Source organism: Larus michahellis, chromosome 12, assembly GCF_964199755.1.
Source record: "Larus michahellis chromosome 12, bLarMic1.1, whole genome shotgun sequence".
Lineage (NCBI taxonomy): Eukaryota > Metazoa > Chordata > Aves > Charadriiformes > Laridae > Larus > Larus michahellis.
Window position 1 is genome coordinate 11,996,204 of NC_133907.1, and position 20,979 is coordinate 12,017,182.

The 20,979-nt window shown below is 50.1% G+C and overlaps 1 protein-coding gene across 1 annotated transcript in view; it reads left to right on the forward strand.

Moving 5' to 3' along the window:
• Positions 1-2,791: 2,791 nt before the first annotated feature.
• Positions 2,792-20,979, forward strand: part of ZHX3 (zinc fingers and homeoboxes 3) — a 47,417-nt gene continuing 29,229 nt past the window's right edge. Inside the window, exon 1 of the mRNA XM_074605820.1 lies at positions 2,792-2,912. The gene's annotated coding sequence lies outside the window, so the exon portion shown is untranslated. The remainder of the gene's footprint in view (positions 2,913-20,979) is intronic.

Sequence of the window (20,979 nt, forward strand, 5' to 3'; positions counted from 1 at the left end):
TAGTAGCCGGGGACACCAGTACCGTTTGATGGCTGGAAGCCCACCTTGCCAAGCCAGTTACTGCAGCACCCAAATCCTCTTCCCACCCCTGAGCCAGGGAGCTGCCTTCTCCTGCTCCCTTCCCCACACTGGAAGGATGCTCTGGGATCTCACTGCTCTGGGGCACGATCTCCTGATGGCCACTAGCCTGGCCCATTTTCTCCCTGGGCCTGCCCTGTCCTTTAACCTCACCAGTGTCCCCCTTAAAATGGCATTTCCTGAGATGCCAGTAAAATCCAAGGCCGTGATACAAAAAGCAAAGATGCCTTTTCCTGAATGCCGTGCACCCCCTGCAGCCACCGAGCAGGACGCTGCAAGCACCAAATGCCGGGTGAGAGACGGCCATTGGGTTTATGGGACTGGGCGACGCAGACATGGGGCTGACAGCTGTCAATCACCCCCGCTGGTCCAAGGTCCCTGTGCCAGGCAGCTCCCTGGAGCATCTCCCTGCTGCTGGAGGGGCTGTCATCCCTGACATCCCTCTGCTGTCACCCTCCAGGGAATCCCCACCAGAGGCTGGGATGTGAAAGGGCTTCCCCGTTGTCACGGGCCCTTCTCCCAGCAGAGAGAAGCAGCTTTTCAAGAGCAGGGGGAGTGCAGGGAAAGCTGGCCGGGCAGGGGCTGCCATTCCCTCCCCTGGATCATCAAAGAGCTCCATAGGCTTGTGAAAGGGGTGATTCAGCAAAACAGGAGGAGAGGAGACGCAGAAGCACCAAGTCAGCACAGCTGGACGGGGCGAAATTCCCATCCTGTGGAAGCCACAGGGAGCAAGGCTCAGGTGTCCTGCTCCCTCGGCGATAGGGGGCAAATCCTGGAGGTCCAGCTGCTCTGAGCGCTGGTCCTAGAGCCAGGAATACAACAGAAAAACACTGGTGTTGGGGCTTTTTTTTTTTTCATTCCCAGAAAGATCAGGTCGGACTGGCCTGGCATGTGATGGAGTGGGTGGGAAAGCCATTTTGCCTGAAGAGGAGGAAATGCCATCATGTCGCCAATCACAAGCATTGAAAAAGCTGAATTACAGCTGCAGGACTGGTCGAAAACCGTCCATTCTGGTTTATAACCACGCTCCGTTGATTTGGCTCCTAGTTTCTGACCTGTTAAAAGTTCACATTTCTTCCGTAAACACCAGAAAAACCAGAAAGCTACAATTCCCACGCAGTCATGTGGCTCCAAGAGCCAGAGCTCACAGAGAAATCCAGCCACACTCCGAAAACCGGGAGAGCTGACAGCCCCAACCACTAAATAGTCCTGAAAAATGAAGTCTCTGAACTTGCGATACACTGAAAGCCCTTAGTTTTTTTGTTCCAGCTGCCGATAATCCAGACCCGCGCTCTAAAGCCAACAGCTTTAGAGATAAGCGACATCATATTTACATCAGCGTTAACTGTGAGCGGAGTTTGACCATTAGCTCCAAATCCAGGAAAAGCGGAATGACGCGCGCGTTTAGGCAGCTGGAAAATCTTTTATCTTTTGTCCAAAGCTGGTGTCTTATTTCAAGACAGACAATGTTTCCAAGCCACACTTTTTAAAAAAAAATATATAAAAAAAGTAGTTGGTGCTGTGTCCGATCCCCGACCTGCTCATGGCATGCTCTTATTAAATGTTGCCAAAGTGGCTTGGTCACCCCAAGAGCATCTCTCCAGCCTGGGGAGGGGTGTCCAGAGCCCCTCACCCTGCAGCTAGACACCCCCCCCCAAAGCCCCCAGCAGCCTCCATCCTGCACCGGGGCAGGGGGCAAAGGCCGGGAGTGGGATGGGACAGGGATGCCCATGGCCGGGTGGGATTTTCATGGTATCACCGATGGTGCTCACGGACAGACCGTGCCTGTGTCCGACCCGTCGCCCTTCTCACAGCCCCCAGCGTGCCAACAGCGGGCCACACGGCCACCCCGTCCCCCCGCCCCCCCGAAGAGCCGGTTCAGCTCCCTAAGCCGGCTTTGGATGGGGCTGGGGCACGGAAAGGCTGCGGCGGGAGAGGAGAGGCGGCTGGGGAGCGGGGCCCCGGCACGCATCGGGCGCCCAGCACCGCTCCGGCTGCCGGGACGCCCTGTCCGGGCCGTGCCTTTGCCACGAAAGGATGGAGCGGGTGATGCCCGAGGTCCCTTCCAACATGGTGTTCCGTGATTCACCCGCGGCCCCCGGTGCCCACTGCACGCCCCCGCCATCCTCCCGCACCCCTGGCTGCGCACTCCTTCTCGCCCCACCCCCCGCGGACACCCCGGGAGACGCACCCTACCGACACGCCCGCGCCCGGTACACGCACCGCCCGGCCTCCCGGGCCGTGCACCCGGTGCAGGCACCCCCCGCGTGCACCCGGTGCAGGCGTTCACCACCCCACACCCCGACGCACGGACCCGGTGCAGGTGATGCTGTCCCCCCGGGGCACGGACCCGGTGTTGGAGCTCACCGCCCCCCCCGGTGCACGGATCCGCTGCACACGCTCACCGGCCCCCCGGCCCCCGCCCCGGTGCACGCGCAGCCGTCGCACGGACCCGGTGCAGACGCTGCCGCTCCCCCCCCCCCCCCCCCCGGTGCACGCGCAGCCGGTACCACCACCCGCTGCCCCGCGCGCACCGCCCCGCCGGCGGCTGAGCCACGCGCAAGCGCGATGGCCGCCCCGGTCCGGTGACGTCACCTCCCCCGCCCCGTTCCCCGCCCGGCCATGGAGCCCGGCTAATGCCGGTGTGTGTCGCGCCCGCCCGCCCCGCGCTTCCCCCCGCCCCCCCGCGCCGCCGATGCCTGGGCTCGGCGGCGCCCGCCCGGCCGCCCCGCTGCGCCGCCAGCCCCGCTCGCCCCGCGCTCGCCGCCGGGGCCGGGGCCTCCGCCGGACCGCGCCGAGCCGAGCCGCCACGGCGGCCCGGGGACCTGCCGTGGGTGAGTGTCGAGCGCCCGGCGAGGCGGGGGCTCCCGCGCCCCTCGCCTCCCATCGCCGTCCCGCCCGCACCCGCTCCCCCCGTCCCCCGCGAACAGCCCCCGGGACCGCACACCCCGCGCAGGTGCGGGGGGGGTCGGCGGCGAGGCGATCCCGCGGCCCCCCCTCCCCTTGCCCGGCGCCCACCCGGGGGTCGGGACACGCGTGTTCCCCCCCGCCGCCGCCGCCCCAGTCCGCCCAGCCCTGCCTCGGGGCGGGGAGCCGGCGGGCTGCGCTGCCCTTTGCTGCCATCGTCTCGCCAGCAATTAAAATTAAAATTAAATTAAATTAAAAATCTGCCGGCCCAGCCGCTGCGGGACCCGGCTGTGTGGGGCTGCCCGGGACCCGGCGCCCTCGGAGCCGTCTGTTTGGGTTTTTTTTTTCCTTGAATCTGGGTCTTTAGAGGAAAAAAAAGTCATTTTTTTTCCATCCCTCGCTGGCTGCTTGCGCTGGGGACTGAGGGGCGGCTGACCCCACTGGTGTCGCAGTTGGGGGGTAGGAGGGTTGGTCACGGGTGGGGGATTTTTGGGGGCTCCTGGTGCGGCAGCGATGCCGGGTTTAATGTGCCTGGCCTTGGGACAACACGGGATGCAGGCAGGCGGCATCACCTTCCTCACACAGGTAGGAAAAGCCACTTGCTGCTAAGGGACGTGCCCGAGGCCGCATGGGAAATCAGTGTCGGAGTTGGGACTGAGCCCCATCTTGCTCCCCCCTTGGTTTCCCCTTGGTCCTTGCCTTGCCTGGCTGGGGACGGTGGCTCAACCTCGCACCCTCGGGGTAAAGTCCTGCCTGGGTGATGCCAGCTCCTCGTTGGGTGCCCGGGGTGGCAGCCAGGCATGTGGCCGGGTGCCAGCAGGCTGAGGCTTCTCCGCTGGGCTGGGGGAGCAGGGACCTTTTGGCACAGGGGGTGCGGGTCAAAGGCGGAGAGCGGGTATGAAGCCCTCGGGCACCACGTTCGCTCGGACGTATCTGAGTGCGACTGCGCGGCTCGTGCTTGGGACTTTGGACTCCATCCTCCGTTTTGGGGCTTAGTCTGTGCCTGCAAAACTCAACAATAAGGTTTTTCCAAGGGTTCGTCTTCTGTGCTGGTTACAAGATGGGAAATTTTGGGGGAGAGGCAGGTGATGAAGGGAAGGCAGGTGATGGGGGAGAGGTGGGTGATGTAGGTGACGTGTCTTGTTAGGCCAACCGACGTACCTGGAAAAAGAAATAATCATATCCAAGCCCTTCTTGAACTGGGTTTTCCCATTTCTGCTCCCCTTCCCATTTCTGCTTTCCTGTTTCTGCTGTGCCTGGCGGGAGGGTGGCTCCATCTGGGCAGGGAGGGTCCCGCTGCTACTGGTCACCTCCTCTGGCTACAGTCCCCAACCCAGGATCACACAGTCCTGAGGAACCGTTCTCCACGGAGAGGAAGCCAGAAGTTTACTTCATTATCTGGAACACTTTATTCTAAAGTAATTTCTCTTTAAGAGAGGAGGAGGAGGAAAAAAAAAAAACAACTCGAAAGATCAGAAACATTTTATTTACCATAGAAGAAAACAGCAATTTAATGATAACTTCTACTAACTAGGTTGGGTCCGTGACCTTGATGTATTTTACTGCTCGGGATGTGTAGCTGAGAAGAGGGAGCAGACTGTTCCAGTCTGTTTATTGTTTCCTCTTAGTTCATCCCAGTAACTCTCTGCACACGGATGCCCACACAATTTTGGAGCCCTGACCCACCTTCGGGGGTGGGAAGGAGGAGGCTGTTGGATGCGTTTTGCTTCCGATACACCCTAATCTGCAGCTTGTGTTAATTATATTATAGATGGGTTGGGGTTTAGCATGGTTTTTTTCTGACGGGGCTCAGCCTCCGCAATTCTTGCTACTGTAGGGAAGCTGTAGTAACTTGAAGCCCCGAAGTCACTTGCAGGAGCACTTCTCTATCAATAACATCCTTGTTGCGAAGCCAGGCAAAACCAGCCCCGTGGGGGCTGCTGGCTTTCATCGGGGGGACGCGGGGACTGATGCAGGTGGTGCTGACAGCCCAGAGAGGGGAAACCTGGAGCAGGTGAGCTGAGCTGGTCTCAAGAGCCATCTGGGTTGTCTGTGGGGGAGATTTAAACAGCAACGTGGCTCCGGTTCCCCAGAGTGTGTCCCCTCGCTCCACGGGAAGGTTTTCCTTCTATTTAGACCCCCTCTTCCTCCCTTCCAAAAATGCGGTGCCCTTGTGTATGCCAGCTTTATCATCCGCCTTGGTTACTATGGTGTTACTACGTAAAAGCAGCTCGTCTCGTAGCTCCTGGAATTATCTACAACTTGGGTTTACAGCCCAACCTGGGCATGCGGGTCTGCGCCCCTCTCTTGCCAAGTCTTTCCCAGTTTGTGCGATGGGACGGGTCCAGAGGCAGCATTGTTGGCAGGGCATGGCCGTGGCTCAATCCCCTGGCATCCCCCTCCTGGTGACCGGGCGCTAGGAGTCCCCTGCTCCATGCAGGGCTGTTCCATAGATGTGTCGCTTGCTATTTCCAAATGCGGGGCCACATCCTAGGCAGGGATGAGCCCTGGAAGACCCACTTGCGCTCATCCCTCTCTGCAGGCAGGGCATTTGCTCCCCCAAGAAAACTGTTGGGAGTGGAAACAAATAATTGAGGGTCTGTGGAAATCTGTGCAGACAAAAGGCAGAAGACGGGAGCAGACGTCTCCCCCCATGCCACCATGCTGCTCAGCCCCCACGGCTTGTGCAAGGGACCCCCCGGGTCCCCTTCCCAGTTCTGCTCTGCTCGGCTGTGGGTTTTCCCCTCCTGGGTCCCTTGCTCCCCATCTCCTGGTATTATTTTTTTTCCTTTCTGTCTTTTCCACTGGATTTTCATGTAAAAAAAGCTGGAGGGAGGTTCATCCTGCGGACAGGTCCTTGGTTTGCATGCTATTAATGTAAGTTATTGTCGCCCTTGTTCTTGCAGGGAGCGGACATGGCCCCAAAAGAGGGGGATTTGCTTGGGAGAGCAGGAGCCCAGAGCCAGGTCTAGGTTCCCCCTGCCTTGATGGTCCCAAGGATGATTTGCCCCGCATAGACTCAGAGTCACCCCCCGAGGTGCTGCATTAACCAAATGGGAGCCCAGGATGATCATGTTTGTAACTCAGGCACCTGTTCTAGGTAGGATGAGTCTAGTCCTGCTACAGAGCCTAATTTGGAGAAGCTCCCGCTTGCTGGCTCTTCGTTCCAGGTTCTTGGGGTGAAGGTGTGCAGCATCTCTTTCTCGTAGCTGTGATGGCTTTTCTGCTTTGTTGAGTAGGAGAGGGGCGATGTTTCTAATTAAAAAGAAGAAAAAAAAAAAAAGACTTGTGCTTCTCCCCTTCTTTGTTTGTTTGTTTTTTCTCTTTTTTTTTTCTGGGCAAATGTTCTAAATAACAATGCTTAAAATGCAAGTGGAGCGGGTTTGCGAGAAGTCACTGGAGAAGCCCTGGTCGGCTGAGGGCTGTGGTGGAGTCAGAGGAGCTGGTGATGACACATGGCACAAGGGCAGAGCCGGAGTGGTTGGGTTGTCACCAGATGCAGTCACAGCCATTGCAGAGGATGTTCTCATGCATTTCAAAGACTTCGTGGTTTCTCTTTCCTCTCCCCTTTCAGTGGGACACTGTGTGTGGGTGCCTGCTCCTTTTTCTACATGCACAAAAAGGGGATATTTAACTGAACTCCCTTTGTATCTACGCGCTCAACACTCCTTATTCCTACTTCTTTCTTTTTTAAGAAATAGAAAAAATGGAGAATGAGCCTGCTAAACTGCGCGTTCAATTGCAGTGATGGCTTTTTTAACGTTCCTCCCACTGAAGGCGAGCGCTGCCCTCACGGCTCCAGCCAGGCCCCCCATGTGTTTTAGCACTTGCTTGGGAAAGAAAAAAAAAAAAAAATAGCATGGTGTTAAGGTTGCAAAAGTTTCCATTATAGCTCCACCCAAACGCTCCTGCCCAGTAATGCTCAGAAAATTCAGCCTGGGTGACGGGGCTTCCCTGCCTGCTGTGCTGCTCAGGGAGAAGGAGAAGAGATTTTTTGGGTTTTTTTCCTTTAAGATGGAGATGCTTGAGAGGGCCACGTCAGGAATAGGGTGGGGAATGAGCCCTGGCATTTGGCCGCAGCATGTCCTTAATAAAGGGCCTGGGTGGGACAGGTTTAAATAGCCAGCACTTAAAAATTCACTGAAGCAAGAGGCAGAGGAATCAGTTGAAAGGGGCTGCCAGTGAGGAGGCTCTCTGCTATCTGTGTAGGTATCTTTTAACTCTTCCTCTCCAGAATAGGTGTCTTGATGTTGTTCCCAGGCTGACTTTTTTGTCCTAATGGTGGAAAGGGGATCAGTTTGCTCCTGTGAGAAGGATAAGAAGGGAGCTCATTGCTCCTGGAGCCCGACTTAGCGTGTGGGATGCTCACGCATGCTCTGCTCTCATGTGTCGATAAATAAAGAGGTTTTCATGGAACTTATAAAAACTTCTCTTTTGGAAATAGGTCAAGCAAATATTTATTTCCCTAAGGTGTCATGCCAGTGTTGCACAAATACTTGAATGGGTAGCCATTTTATTTTTCCCTGCTTTGTTTCTCTTTAAGCATATTCAGTGCTTTTTTCCAGTGGTGTAGAGGCACACATTAATAAGTGTATGTAATCAGTCCTGTCGGGCTCTCTTTCCATCTGGAAATCTGTGCCTCTCCTATTTACTCATGCTCTACGACTGTAGTGCTGTAGATCAGAAGCCGTAACACTTTTTTCTTTATATCTAGGTGTTTATCAGAAAGTTGGGGGGACATTTTTTGTTGTCCAGAGGAGTTCAGGTCAGCAGGGGGGTCAACTGCCTAAATCAATTTAAAAACAAAACTCCCAGAATACAGCAAATCTTAATAAAATGGCTGTACTGGTGGTTCACTTTCCCATCCTGCAGCCCCAGCTGTGGTGTTGCTGGTGTCCCCCTGGAAAGTAAGTCCAAAGGTTGGGTTGTCCCACAGATGGAGAGTGTGGTAACTGCCAAAAGCTTGTGCCCTGCTGTCTGATGGAGCTTGTTCCGTCTTCCCCAAATTATCGGGAATCGGTCAGTATGTTTGTCTCCAAAGAAGGACTGAAACTTCTTGTCTACTCTTAAAATGGTAAAAATAAAGAGTTTTGCTTAAAAGGACCAAAATTAGGCCTGAGGTCTTGGATACTCAATCCTGTAGCCCTTCATCTCCAGATCTCAGAGTAGGAGTAGCAAGGGTCTTTGTTGTAGCACGCTGGAGTACTTGGAGTATACTTAGTGTAAGAAGATATTCAAGACTAGGTTGTATTGGATGCTTTTTGATGTGTAGCATATTTAATGAACTGAGGTCTTGGGTCTCTGCGTTAAGGATCCAACCATATTGCTGGCTCCTCATGCCTGTGCAGAGAGCAGGTTTCAATGGCTGGAGACATTCCTGGTGGCTCCAGGCCCTGCCTTGGGGCACAAGGACCATTTCAGCCTCCGACGCTAGCCGGTGTGCTGGGCTTTCTCTTGCAGCCTGTGTCGTGCCTTCTGGCTCTGGTCAACCTTGAGGTGGTCACCTGTAAACCAGCACGTCAAGCGTGGTGCTCGGAGACCTTGATGGTTGGGTGTAACACCAATGGGGCTTCTTGACATGTGGTTTTTCACAGCCCTGGCAAGATGTGTTTACTCTTTGCATTAAGGTTCATTGGCTCTTTCGTGTGTTCCTAGTTGTAGGACGGTCATTAGAGACAAGTCATCCTGAAGAACGTGCAGGAGGTTGTGCGAACCTGTTGTGTTGGCGCTTTGGTTTGTTAAGCGGGATGTAAAAGCAGACTCCTCCTCCTGAAATGTATCCTGCTCGCTCTTTCTTTGCTAGGAATCATTTCTGTGTCAGAAAATATTTAAGACAAGCGGAGTGTCTCTGTTTTATAGAGGCAGAACTAATTTAAAACCAAAAATCTGGACACAAACCCCCTCAGCTGTGCTAGCAGAGGGGAAGCAGACTTGTGGTCTGGACTCGGAGCGGGCAGATGAATGTGAATATTTCATTAAGGCCATAATCCACCTGCTAGGCCCCGCTCCTCCGGCCTTGCATGTACTGTGAAGTGCAGCAGATGTTTTAAATAGCAGCCTGCGTTCTCCGCTCCGGTGTCTGGCATTTCCATGTTACTTTACAGGCAGGAAAGACGGAGACCGAAGGTGATGCAGCAACCACTTGCAGGTTTGGAGGTCCTTTGCTTTTAGCCTTTTTTCCCTTCCATCGCTGAAGTCCGTCTCAGTGCCGTGGTGGTGTCCACCTCACCCAGCTGAGCCGTGTTTGCTCTGCCATGTGCCGGCACCGTTTCTGGAGGCTGGAAATTTGGCCCTGGCAATCACGGTAGTGCTTAGTGCCCTAGAAATGAAGGTGCTTCGGAGGAGGCATCTTTGGAGCCAGCTCACTGGAGGTTAATTGTGCAAAAACCCTCTCCGGTGAGTAGTCATTGCCATGTCCACCCAGACCTAGCCCTTTCCCGAGCTTCTCTGTGCTCTCCTGATTTTGCTGGTGTCTCCTCTTCTCGCGTGTCTGGATCACAGCAAGCCCCCCGGTCCCCCTCTGCCTTAATTTAGGGCCAGCCCTTAGGAGGTGGCAGAATAGGCCTCGCCATGAGCCCCCCTGGTGCCCTGCCAGGCCCAGCTGCCAGGCCGCGCCGCTGCTTCATCATGGCTGTGACTTAGAGGTGATTTTTTTTCAATCTTATTTTCTGCTCTGGGGAAACCTGCACGTCTTTCCAGGGCGCTGTTGATTCCCTTCGGCATTGAGGGATGTTTGCTGTTCTTGTCACCTTTGTCACCTTCTGGGGAGGCCCCGGAGCAGCTTGTGGGCACCCAGCAGTGGCTGGGGAGCAGGAGACTGGGTGATTTAAAGCAATTTCTGAGCTTTCACACTCCTACTTTGATCTTCTCTGGCACCTAGGATAGGTTTGGGGTTGGTTGGTTTGTTTGTTTGTTTTATTTTATTGTAGTTCTCAACAGGCTGGTTGGAGCTGAGAGGGTGGGGGTGAGAAGGAGCCCTTGCTTTCAGGGGTAACCCCCCCAGTAAGCAGCACTGGAAGGCAAACATGAAGCCCCTTCTGTGCTCCAAGCCCTGCTGTTGACAATACTGGTGAACTGACACGTGTCCTTGCCCAGGTTAAATGAGGTGGTAAATAGTATTTGAGATTCATGTAGCAAAATCAGGGATCTCTCTGCCGGGTACCTTCAGAAGAGGGTCTCCACCAGGGACCTGTGCTTAGCTGGTAGACCTGGTAGCTGGAGAATCCGGTCCTTGCTGGTGGGTGTTGTCGACACATGTTGCTCTGTCCCTCTCACTCTTCTGGGGTGAGGACAAAGCCACCCCAGTCCGTCAGAGGTGCTGACGGGGCAGGGGCCGTCATCGGACATGTCTGCCATCGCTACCTCTGCTCCTTACTCATGCAAAGCCCTGTTCCTACCTCAGCAGGGGTGTTCTGGCATGGCTGGAGTCCCGGCCTTGGAAATGGGGGCTTATTTCCCACATGCGGGGAGGTTTTCCTTCTTAATTACAAGCATTGGCCAAGTGGAAAAGGGTACAGGTGGTGTGAGGCAGCGGAGAATGCTGTGAACAGCAGAGATATTGATGAGCATGGGAGGGCTTGCTTTGCCTTCCCAAAGTGTCTGCTCCGGAGATGTCATTGATGTTCTGCCCCTCAACATTTGGAAATGCTGCCTTGTGCATCTTTGCTGCTGGGGTTGAGTTTGTGAGGTCCTTGTAGGCATGGGACTCGGAAGAAAATTAAAAAAAAAATTGTTGAATTTAAAATGTCATTGATTTCTCTTTTTTTTTTTTTTGGTATTTTCTTCTAATTTAATCAATTCCCTACTGTGCTGTAAATTCCAAATGTGAATGGGAAATAATCCCACCAGTACAATAATTAGCATGTAACCAGCAGATGAAGAAAACCCAAGCTGCTGAGCTGATTGGTGAATGCCGACTATTTTCTGAATTAATTTCAATAATCACATCTCCCATTAAAAAGAAGACGGGGCGGGGAGGAAGTCTTAAATTTTCCTCAAGCTCAATGTAGTGAAAAATGGTATGTGCTGTATAGCTGTTCTCCATGTGGTTATAAAAAACAGAGGAGGGAGGTTCTTGGAACTGAATTGCAGATACAAAGTATTGCTAATTTTGCAACCCAGTAGCTCAATTTCAGTTGCTTTTTTTGGGGGGGGGGGGGGGAATAGAAATTTTAAGTCCAATATCCATAATTTTATGTAGGTGTATGACAGTAAATAGCCTACTGGAAGAAGAAAACATTCCCTTGCTGTGGCGCTTTGCTGTGGGATGCAAAAATAAGTCCACTGGAGGCCATTAATAGTGAAATCTGTTTCCGTGTTTACGGTGCACCCATCCAGCTCCCGAAAATTTTGTGGTCGTGCTTCGAAGCAACAGCTGGAAATCAGCAATTGGGAAGGGGTGGTTTCAGAGCATCCAGGAGCTGGGCACCCTCTTACCACATGGACCCGCAGCTGTTTTCTGTCCTGCCTTCCTCTGCTGCTTGTTTTGGCCAGTTCTGCCCCAAAGGTGGGTGGAGAAATCCTCTCTCTGCCTTGATACCTCCGTGGTGTCATGTCCAGGCAGCCCCAGGAAAGGTCACCTCTGCAGAGCTGTACCTGGCAGCTGGTGTAATTACACACCTGAATTCACATTCAGTATTATAAGAGATGATTTTCTCTCCTAATGATGTTTTTCCCCTCCTAGAGCATCCGCTGGCCATGGCCACCTCACCCTCAGGACTTACTTTCCAACAGCAAAACACAGGCAGTGCTGCTATCAGGTGTTGAACCAGAGCACCACTTTAGAGAGGCTTTTTAATTCCAGTTTAAACTTAATTTTAGCAACATTTGCTAAGTTGTGATATAGCTTAGTACTTGTAGGCCTAAAAATATTTTATTTAGAAATGCTGGGGATGGTCTGCTGAAACCCTGGCCCTACAAGTGTTGCATACAAGCCTACCACACCACGCTGCACAGGTGAGAAATTCCCGTGCGTTTGATGGAGTAACCTTTTTATTAAGGTGTTTGCAGGATTAGGGCAATTGGAGGTGCCTGTGATGTGAAATGCTCGCTCTGGCATAATGCTGGTGATCTGGTGTGCCCCCCCCCCCCGCCAGTTTTCGGTGTAGGGAACAAGAGCTGCCCAGAGCCACCCCGTGGTGTGACAGTCCCGAGGGAGACCAGGTCCCAGTGAGCATCTCTGATACGTGGCTTTCAGGTCCTCTCCCTCCCAAAGGCTCAGGATACGGTGATGTTGTCAGATGTTATTTTAAAAAAAAAAAAAAAAAAAGTCAGGCCAATCCAAGTGCTTTGAAACAGTATTTATTTTTTTATAAACTCAAGCCCGGCACTCTGTGGGAAGGTATGCAAGCGGATCACTACGGTTCTTTGCATATTTTCCTAATGTTAGAGACGGTCTCAAAGAAGTATCACATTGTTTCATTTCCCCTCCACACTTAATGTTTTTCTAAAAATAAAAGCTAATGTCAACAATCCTACAATAACGAATGAGTGAATGTGCACGTCCTGCACCCAATTAATTTTTTTTATTATAATTTTTTTTGGTGAAAAGCAAGATTTAGCTGGTAATCACATTATAAGCTATGGATAAAAACGTATCTTTTAAACCATCTCACTGGTGGCTTTTTCTTTTTGCCTTTTTAAAATGCCATTAGTCAAGTTAGAGGCTGAAAATATTCTAGCTAAGCAGAGACCAAGAAAAGTCACTTGAGGTGAGTAAACAAGTTGGCTTTTTTTTTTATGAAAGCCAAAAAACCGGCCTGCTGCCACTCCGTGTGTTAAAGGTACCTTAAATACAGAGTCTCCTTCAGTGCTGACAGGCGTCCCAAACACCTTTTATAACAAACCTCTAATTATAGCTTAGTGACTCCATAGGTTCTCCGGATCAACTTGGGAATATTCGACCGAAAACCAGGGAGAGTATTTGTATTTTCTGCAACTGATGGGTGAACCAGATTTAGAGCTGGACCTAGTGAGTGTGGTGCATAGTGATGTATTTATAGAGTATTACAGAGTTTTGCTTGCTGCTGCATGATACAATTTTGGGGTTAAACTCTGTATTTTGGGAAATACTTCCCGAATGCATTGGTGTGGATTCCCGAATCCAGACCCCAAATGAGCTGGTTGGAAAAGGGTTCGGCTGGTGGCCAGCTCCTGCAGCCCATCACTACCACCTGAGCTCTGACACTTGGATTAAAGCCTAGCACTCAGATCCAGGGGCTTCAGTGAAAATGTCGGCTTTTTAAAGAAAAAAGACCTCCAGAGCTTTGCAGTTATGGAGAAAACCTGGAAAACTGGAATTCTCAGGCAGAGGCTGGTAGGGAGATGCCCTCCTCTCACCACCCCGCATTAGCCTGGTTATTTCCCAGTATCTCAGACTAGGAGCCAGTGCTGTGGCATTCGGGGCTTGACTTACGGTTTTAGAAGTTGGCATGGCTGATCCTGGCAAGTTGATTCTTTTCTCCTCCATTTATTTATTTCTTCCCCCTGCACCCCCCCTCCCTTCATTTTAATACCGTCTCCTGGGAGATTCCAGCTGAAATCTATTCATTGCTGAGGTGTCTCTCTTCCCTTGCGCTGTGGATGCTGAGTTGGGTTTGCCTGTGGTTTGTTTCTGGCACGGAAGGGAAGAGCAGTAGGACAGCAGAGCTGTGCTTGCCGTTGGGGGTGTGTGTACATCCCTGTGAAGATACCCTATAGGTATCTTCGTTTGTTGTGTTGTGGGCTCAGCCCCTCTTCCACAGAAACAGCAAAGCTCTCCGTCCATGCTACTGTGGCTTGTCCTCCGCCATCAGGACCTCCATCTCCTGGGCTTTGATGGACCTGCCTTGCCATGCTACTGGATGCGGGGTTGTATTTCCACTTATATTTCCCTTGCAAACTCAAATTAGAGGTTTGTGAGATGGCTGATCTGATGTGATGGTTAGGGATAACAGCGGACGGCTTTCTGCTGGTGCAGAAGCTCTTGGGGAGGTCTGGCACGTGCTCAGGGATAGGGAGAGACTGCAGGGGCAAGGGTGGGGAGATGTGGGGGGTGAGGGAAGGCAGAGCAAGACCTTCTGCTTTTTTTTGGTGGGGTTAAGTGGCTAGATCATGGACACATACCCTGTCCAGGCAGGCAAAGTGTCCCTGTTCAGCTGAGCTCTAAAGTCCGTGCTTCCAGCCATGTGGGACCTCCGTGGCTCTGCCGGTCTGTAGTTGAGCACTGGCTGAAGAGCGATGTGGCAGAGTGTTTGTTCTGATGGCGCTTCTAGGGCTGAAGTTCACAGCGTGATTGTCCCCCCAAAATATTCGGAAGTTGCCAGTGAGACTGCAAAATCCTGAAGCTGGATCAAATTTGATCGCTGGATCATATTTGATCTCTGGATCAAATCAAGTGATAATCCGTCAAAGGTTCCCTCTGCTTGGTCTTCAGTCCTTGAAAATCTGGATCACGTTTGCACTCCTGCTTGAGAGTTGTTCTCCAGAATCGTGTCTAGACATCTATTTTATTTTTTCCCTTTTTCCCCCCGAATGAAATCTGAGGTTCTCACAACCCCAAGAGCTGAAACTTCTCCTAGCTGACGCTCCCAGCAGGAGCATCTTTTCTTTCTCCAAATATTTTGAAGCTCGTGATAAAATTGTGAGGCTTCGGCAGTGCCACTTTGGGTGCTATTTGTCTGCCAAACCCTGCTGAATACGTCTTTTATCGCAGATTTGTAACAGTAGCTGTTGGAGGGGGAGCTTCACAGGAGAAGTGCTTTCAGAAGAATGCTTTTATAAAGGAACACTGTCCTGCAAAAAAAAAAAAAAGTGCCTTGCAGGGGGGAAAAAAAAACCCAAGCCCAACACTTTTCTTGTGTTCATGTTGTAAAATTTGCTCATTAAGTTGGGTGAATAAGGTTTTGCTTCCATTTCTAGACAATTTTGTTTGTCCTCTTTGTACAAACGAGCACTGTTGTGCTCCAGCCATTTATTTTGGGGGGGGGAGAAAAAAAAAACAAGGTTTAGATTCTGACTAAGAAATGCCGAAATCCTTGGTTTGTGTAACTCTGCCCAGGCTGAGCCCCAGCCAGGTCCCTGCAGGAGCTGGGATCAGGACATGACGGGCAGTTTGCTCAGATGGGGCTCGTTTGTAGTGAGAAGAGCAAAGATGGGTCCGTTCATCTGTTCCACCTCAAGCAGAAGGAGAGTTTAGGGAGAAGATGTGACGGCAGGGTTTCTGAGCAGCAAATGTAGTAGTAAGGGAGGATGCATAGCCTCTGGGAGCGGGCTGTGGGGTGCTTGGCTCTTGTGTCTGCTGCGGGTCCCGCTGACCTTCCCTTTGTGTCCACTGCTGCATTGAGCTGTTGCTGGTCTCTGCAAGAGCTGGGTATTTCTCAATGGCAGAAACATAAAGCTTGTTCTCCCGCGCATTTGCCTCACAATTAAAAATGCTTTTCCTTTAAAAAAAAATGATTTTTCAGAGGGAAAACCTGCTTTAAAATTACTCTGCCGTCTGAAAGCATTTTGGCTTCTGCGTTACAGCCGACACCTAAGGACGCTCTTGCTGAGCGTCTCCCCCTGAGGAGGGGGAGTACGGCACTTTGCTCCATTTTCAGTTTTGGTTTGGATTGTCATACACTGTTCTTAAGTAGACATTTACTCTCTTTCCCATCTCTTTGGCACTGAAGCAAGAGAATAAAACATTAAAAGAGGAATGTGATTATAATCCCGTAAAAATTGACAGAGGAATTTGGCAGCAGTTGCAGCCTGTGAATGTAATACATAATATTTTATTCATTTTTTAAAATTATTAGATTTCAAGCTGACAGTTTAAATGGCAAATCACCTTAAAAAAGATATTGTGGACAGTGTAAAAACTGTCAGTGTGGTTTTTCTTTGCTAACTGTGGTGTTTGCAAGGTCTGTGCACCAAAAAAAATAAAATAGGATCCCTTGGCTTTAGCCAAAGAGTGAAGCTGAGAGTGATCAGGTCCCTCGTATTAATAATTTGTATTATAATGGTATTGTTGCTGCTGTCTTGCAGGTTTTTTTTTTTAATACCTGAGTTAATGGCAGTGCTGCCTGTTATCAGCACTGACCTTTCTTGGTCAAGGGGACTTTTTTTTTTTTTGAAAAAACTTAGTTTTGCTTTTGTTGTCCCCTTGCTCCCATGAACTGTGAACGGGAGCAGTAATTGCAGCTGGAAGAGGCTGGAGATAAGGGCAGAGGAAGTGCTCAGGGATGTTATTGAACATATTGACTGTTTAGGTACATTATTCAGCATGGAAAGCAGGTCCCAGGGGACTGACAGAGTTCCCCATCCCAGAATATCCCAGCTCACAGCAGGAGCTGGAGATAACCATGCAGAACCCTCCAGGCAGTGCAGGAGCTGCAGCTTCCCACGTCCTGCGGGATGCTCTAGGCTTGAGATTTTTGGACGAAAGGGAAACCGGTGCTCTTCTGTTTCAGCCAAACTGGATAATCACGCAGATGATCAGAGCCTCATTAGGCCTTGTATAAAACATGTAACAACGTGATGATTTCTGCTTTCAAATAATAGGCAGTAGAATTTAGATATTTTTGTCCCTCTGAGCATCCTTGTGGGCAGTGAAATGAAAATGAGAGGAGTGGGAGTCTGCTCTGTTGTTTCCTTTTCTTGGAGCGAGAAGCTGACTATCGTTTGTCGAGCTTTAATGCTTGATGCTGCGTATACCTCTTTTTTTAAAATCCAACCTGAATAGGATTTAAAATTTTTAAAACTCTGCAATAGGAATTTTTAGCTTAACAAGAATATTCCATAATTCCTTCTCTTTGCGATGGAAAAAATGACTAAGGTAGGCATGAATTGGACCATGGCTCTATCTGCTTGTAAATTCTTGGAGATTGGGCATAAAACTCATTTCTCCTTAGCTGAAAATAAACATCCTGGAGTAGATAAAGTGCGTAGTGCAGAAGGCTGGGGGTTCAAACCACTGATCTGAACAAACCTGAGTTGTTTGGCTCTAGATTAGAGAAGAGTGAGGGAGGAAATCTATCTTCAGGTGCCTAAAAGGGAAGGCGATTTTTTGCTTTCTGCATTCACAGGGGATAGGGCAAGAGGTCACGGTCCTAAAATTGGAGAGAAGAATGTTCAGATTAAATACTGGGCAAATACTTTCCCTGAAAGTAACAACTGGATTTGATGGTCTGAAGAGCGTTTGGAGCATCAGTTGCTGGAAGGTGAAAATGGCTTGGAAATATCTTTCTAATATTTCTTGATGGTCATTCTTGCGCGATGAAGGTGCAGTTTATTTTACTGCGTCGAGTTGTCTCGATGCTTTCCTGTGCTCCCTTCCTACAGCGCTGGCATGGAGCAGTGAGGCTAGAAAGGGTTGTTTTCAGTCTAAAATAAGCAAGAGATGACAAATAGTGTTCTGGGGCTTAAATTTTCATGCATTTAAAAAGATTGAAGTGACTAAAGATAATATAGGTTTGCATGCCTCTCTACAAAAGTGGATGTTGGCTATAAATATTTCATGCTCTTTCGTTCTAAAATTGAATGTTATGGACGTTAAATTGTATGACTTGCCTCTCTCAATGATACAGCCTTTGCAGGACACAGGTTCCCTGGAGTTGGAAGAGACAGAGATGGGCCGTGAGTGATGTTGCCTTTAGTATAGCTATTGCTCTTTAAAGAAGTATCAGTAAAGACAAGTTCCCAACTCTGTGTATATACTGGAGAAATAGAAACAGCCACCTTACAGATCCTAAATGGTAACTTGTCAGTCCTTTAATTGTACCTTGGGAATGGGAACCTGTTTAAAACAGCGTCCCACATGCAGCAGAGCCTGCAGGGCCGGATGGTCTCTGCTGGGCTGTCTCAGGAGGTCCCATGTGGCTGAGATGTGTTTCCTCCACACGCGTCCTTTGCAGGTCAGGACCGTGTTCTGCAGCATCCTCTGCACGCTCTTTCCTCCAAGAGTCTTATCAAAGATGCCAGTCTGACAGCAATTCCCTTCTTTTTCTGTAGGGAACAACTGTTTTGTAGTCGAGAGCAGGGAGCAGACCTGTGCTGTCGATTCACAAACAAGGTGCAAAATCTCAGGCCAGGTAAGAGAGTTACTTCTTCCTTGGCTGCAACTGTGCATCGCTGCACATCACGTTTTTGTTAGATCCACACAAATTAACTCTGGTCTCATGGTATAAATGAGCTTTTTCCTCCTTGCTAGATACAGCACCATTTTTAATCAACGTCAGGACCATCCGTGAGAGCTGCTAAATTACAACTGTTGTAGACTGCGCTGCGATGCTCACTGAAGGGAACCAAAAGATGTGTTTTGTTCTGGGTGTTGGGATGCAGAGCAGCACGGTGAGGAAACCTTGGCTTTTGGGACAGAAGGTCCCATGGACCACAGGGAGGTCCATGTGGGCACCACAGGAAGGTGCTCATCTCTGCCAAAGACCTGAGAACAGCAAAAAAAGGTGAAGCATCCTCCAGAGCATCCCCGTTGGGGACCGGCGGGCAGGGGAATTGTTTTTGTCTTTTTCCGTATCATTTTGCTCTTCCTCAGCCTGACCTCTGGCAGGGCAGAGTGCCGAGAGCCGGACCTGGGGCTGCTTTGTCTCCCTCTGCGAGTATCAGGTTGAACTGGCTTTGCTCTGCAAGGAGGCTTTGTTCTGGGATAGGCTTGTTCCCTTTCCAGCCGCATAAAAAAAAAAGAAAAACAAACCCAAAAGAGAGCAAGAAGAGAGCTAACAGCTGTTAAAAAAAAAAAAAATCTGAAATGGGGTTGCCAGGTGAAAGGAAAACAGAATAAACTCTATTCTTGTGGCTTTGCAGTGGTTTTGACTTTTAAATGTACAGACCCTCAGTGGGTCCCTGCACAGGGATGCTGCTGGGAGGCTGGTGTTCCTCCCTGTTCACGAACCCACTGTCCCAGCTGGTTCAGGCATTACGGTTTTAAACCCCCAGGTATATGAGGATAACTTTATTCTGTCTCGAGTGTGATATTTGGGGAAAATATTCTCCATTCTTGAGCTGTTTGCGGGTTTTGAGCCGCTCAGACAAGCCTGAGGAAGCCATAAAGCTTGGAAAGGATGGCGGTGGTCTGGTAATGATGGTCAGTGGCTCTGTCAGACAGTGGAAATCTCCGAGACAGAAGGACCCAAGCGTGTCGTGGCAATCAGATGCTGGGATTTTAATATCTGAAAGAAGTTAGGGAAAAAAAGCATGCGTTGGTCGTCCTTGTTGCTGTTCCAGTTTCAGTGATAAGCAGCTGAAGTGGTTGCATGTGCTGCTTAGAGGAAACCCCAACCCCTGCCCCAGCTCTCTCCTATATTATTTTCCTTGAAGCAGCAATTTCAGGCAATTCAAGGAGGAGCTGCCAGGGTAATAGTGGCTCATGGTGCCAAATTTGCAGGGTTTCTGCTCCATATTTCAGAACAAGGTTTTGGGAAACTCAGATTTTTCTCTGCCTCCAGCTTAGGTTTCTTTTTAAACCTTTAATTTCAGGAAGCACAAAGCCGCTCAGACTGCTGTGATCAAGGTCACTCTTCTTAATTTAGGTACTTCAAGGATCACAAAATCTTGTTTGTTAAAATCTTAGGCGTATGTTGAATCCCTAAGGGAGCGTGTGAATAATATTAAACCTACTGTAGCAGAGCGAGCTCGTATAATAAAGGGAGAGGAGCAATAGTGTTATCGAAGGAGGAATGGCAGATAAGCAGCCGGGGCCGGACTGTTATCGCTTGGTTTGGGAGACGATGGTGTTGTGCAAGTCGTTACAGGGCATTTACACAAATTGCTGGAATAAAAACCCACTCCATCAGCAGTCTAATATTTGTTTCTTATTATATGTTAAACTTTTTCTGGCATAGAAAAGGTTATCACCTGTTGTGTCAAGGTCCTGGCATTCAACACTGGGATCTTTCCAAGTGTGTTGAAACTCAATTGGTTCAGAATAAGCCTTCCCTTCAGTTTTAGGGGAGGAAAAAAGAAAAGCAAGGAAAAAAGAAAAAGCTGTGGCATCTAGCAGGCATTTAAAGCATTTATTCTTGTTCTGTGAACTGTTGTGATTTGCCAGACTTGGGGCTGATTTTTCTCCCAGTTTTGTGCTTGCTTTGCCTTTTCTGTGAATTAAATTGGGAGGATAATACACAGCAAATAACATATAGCAAATAACATACAGCAGACAGCACCCGCAGGTCTGGGGGAAGCTTTATCCAAGTGTGGCTCTGCAGCAGGGAGCTTCGAGAGACCCGAGTGCTTAGTGAGGGAAAACCTTTATGTGTCCTTCGACACTTGTTCCAATTCCTTTGCTGTTTTCTTTCTTTTCTTTTCTTTTCTTTTTTAACTCCTGCTGGGGTTCGGTCTGTGCGGTTACAGCCAGAGTGGATGCTTCTTGTCTGCAGGATTTTGGCTGGGGTCGGGAAGCGCCTTCCCAAGTTGTAATGCATCTGTGCTAGTTATTTGGTGATATCTCTCCATGCCGCTTATTTACTTATTTATTTTAATCAAAGAAACTCCCTGGTTGTGGGCAAAGGGTAATAGTCAGCAGGATCCAACCCGAGAAACGGGGTTTTGGCAGGGTACTTGAGCCTGAGCACAGGCGCTGGCTGAAGCACAGAGACACTTGGGACATGTTGCTGGGGGAGGAGAACCTGTCACTGGCCGCACTCCGGCAGCACCCACTAATGAGCCTGAATTTTCCTCTACTCAGGAATCACAACATAATTTTCCTATTTTTATTTTTTTTTTCATCCTTGTTACGAGCTCTAGCTCACCTTTTTCCAGGGTGACTCTTTGTTTTTCAGTACGCTGTTTTCTCCCCTGGTCTGAACTTAATCCCAGAAATCCACTTGGCTGGTTATCCCTTTAGACAGTTAAGTTTAGAAATTATGAAATACATCGGGCTGGCTCTGCTGCTTCTCCGAGGGTGAGGGAACGAGGACTGGACGGCAGCAGAGGAAAATGGAGGGGAGAGAGGAAGCCCATAGCTCCAAGCAGAGCTGCAGGTTATATATAGCTGCAGGCTGCGGCGGTGCCGGTCGGGGT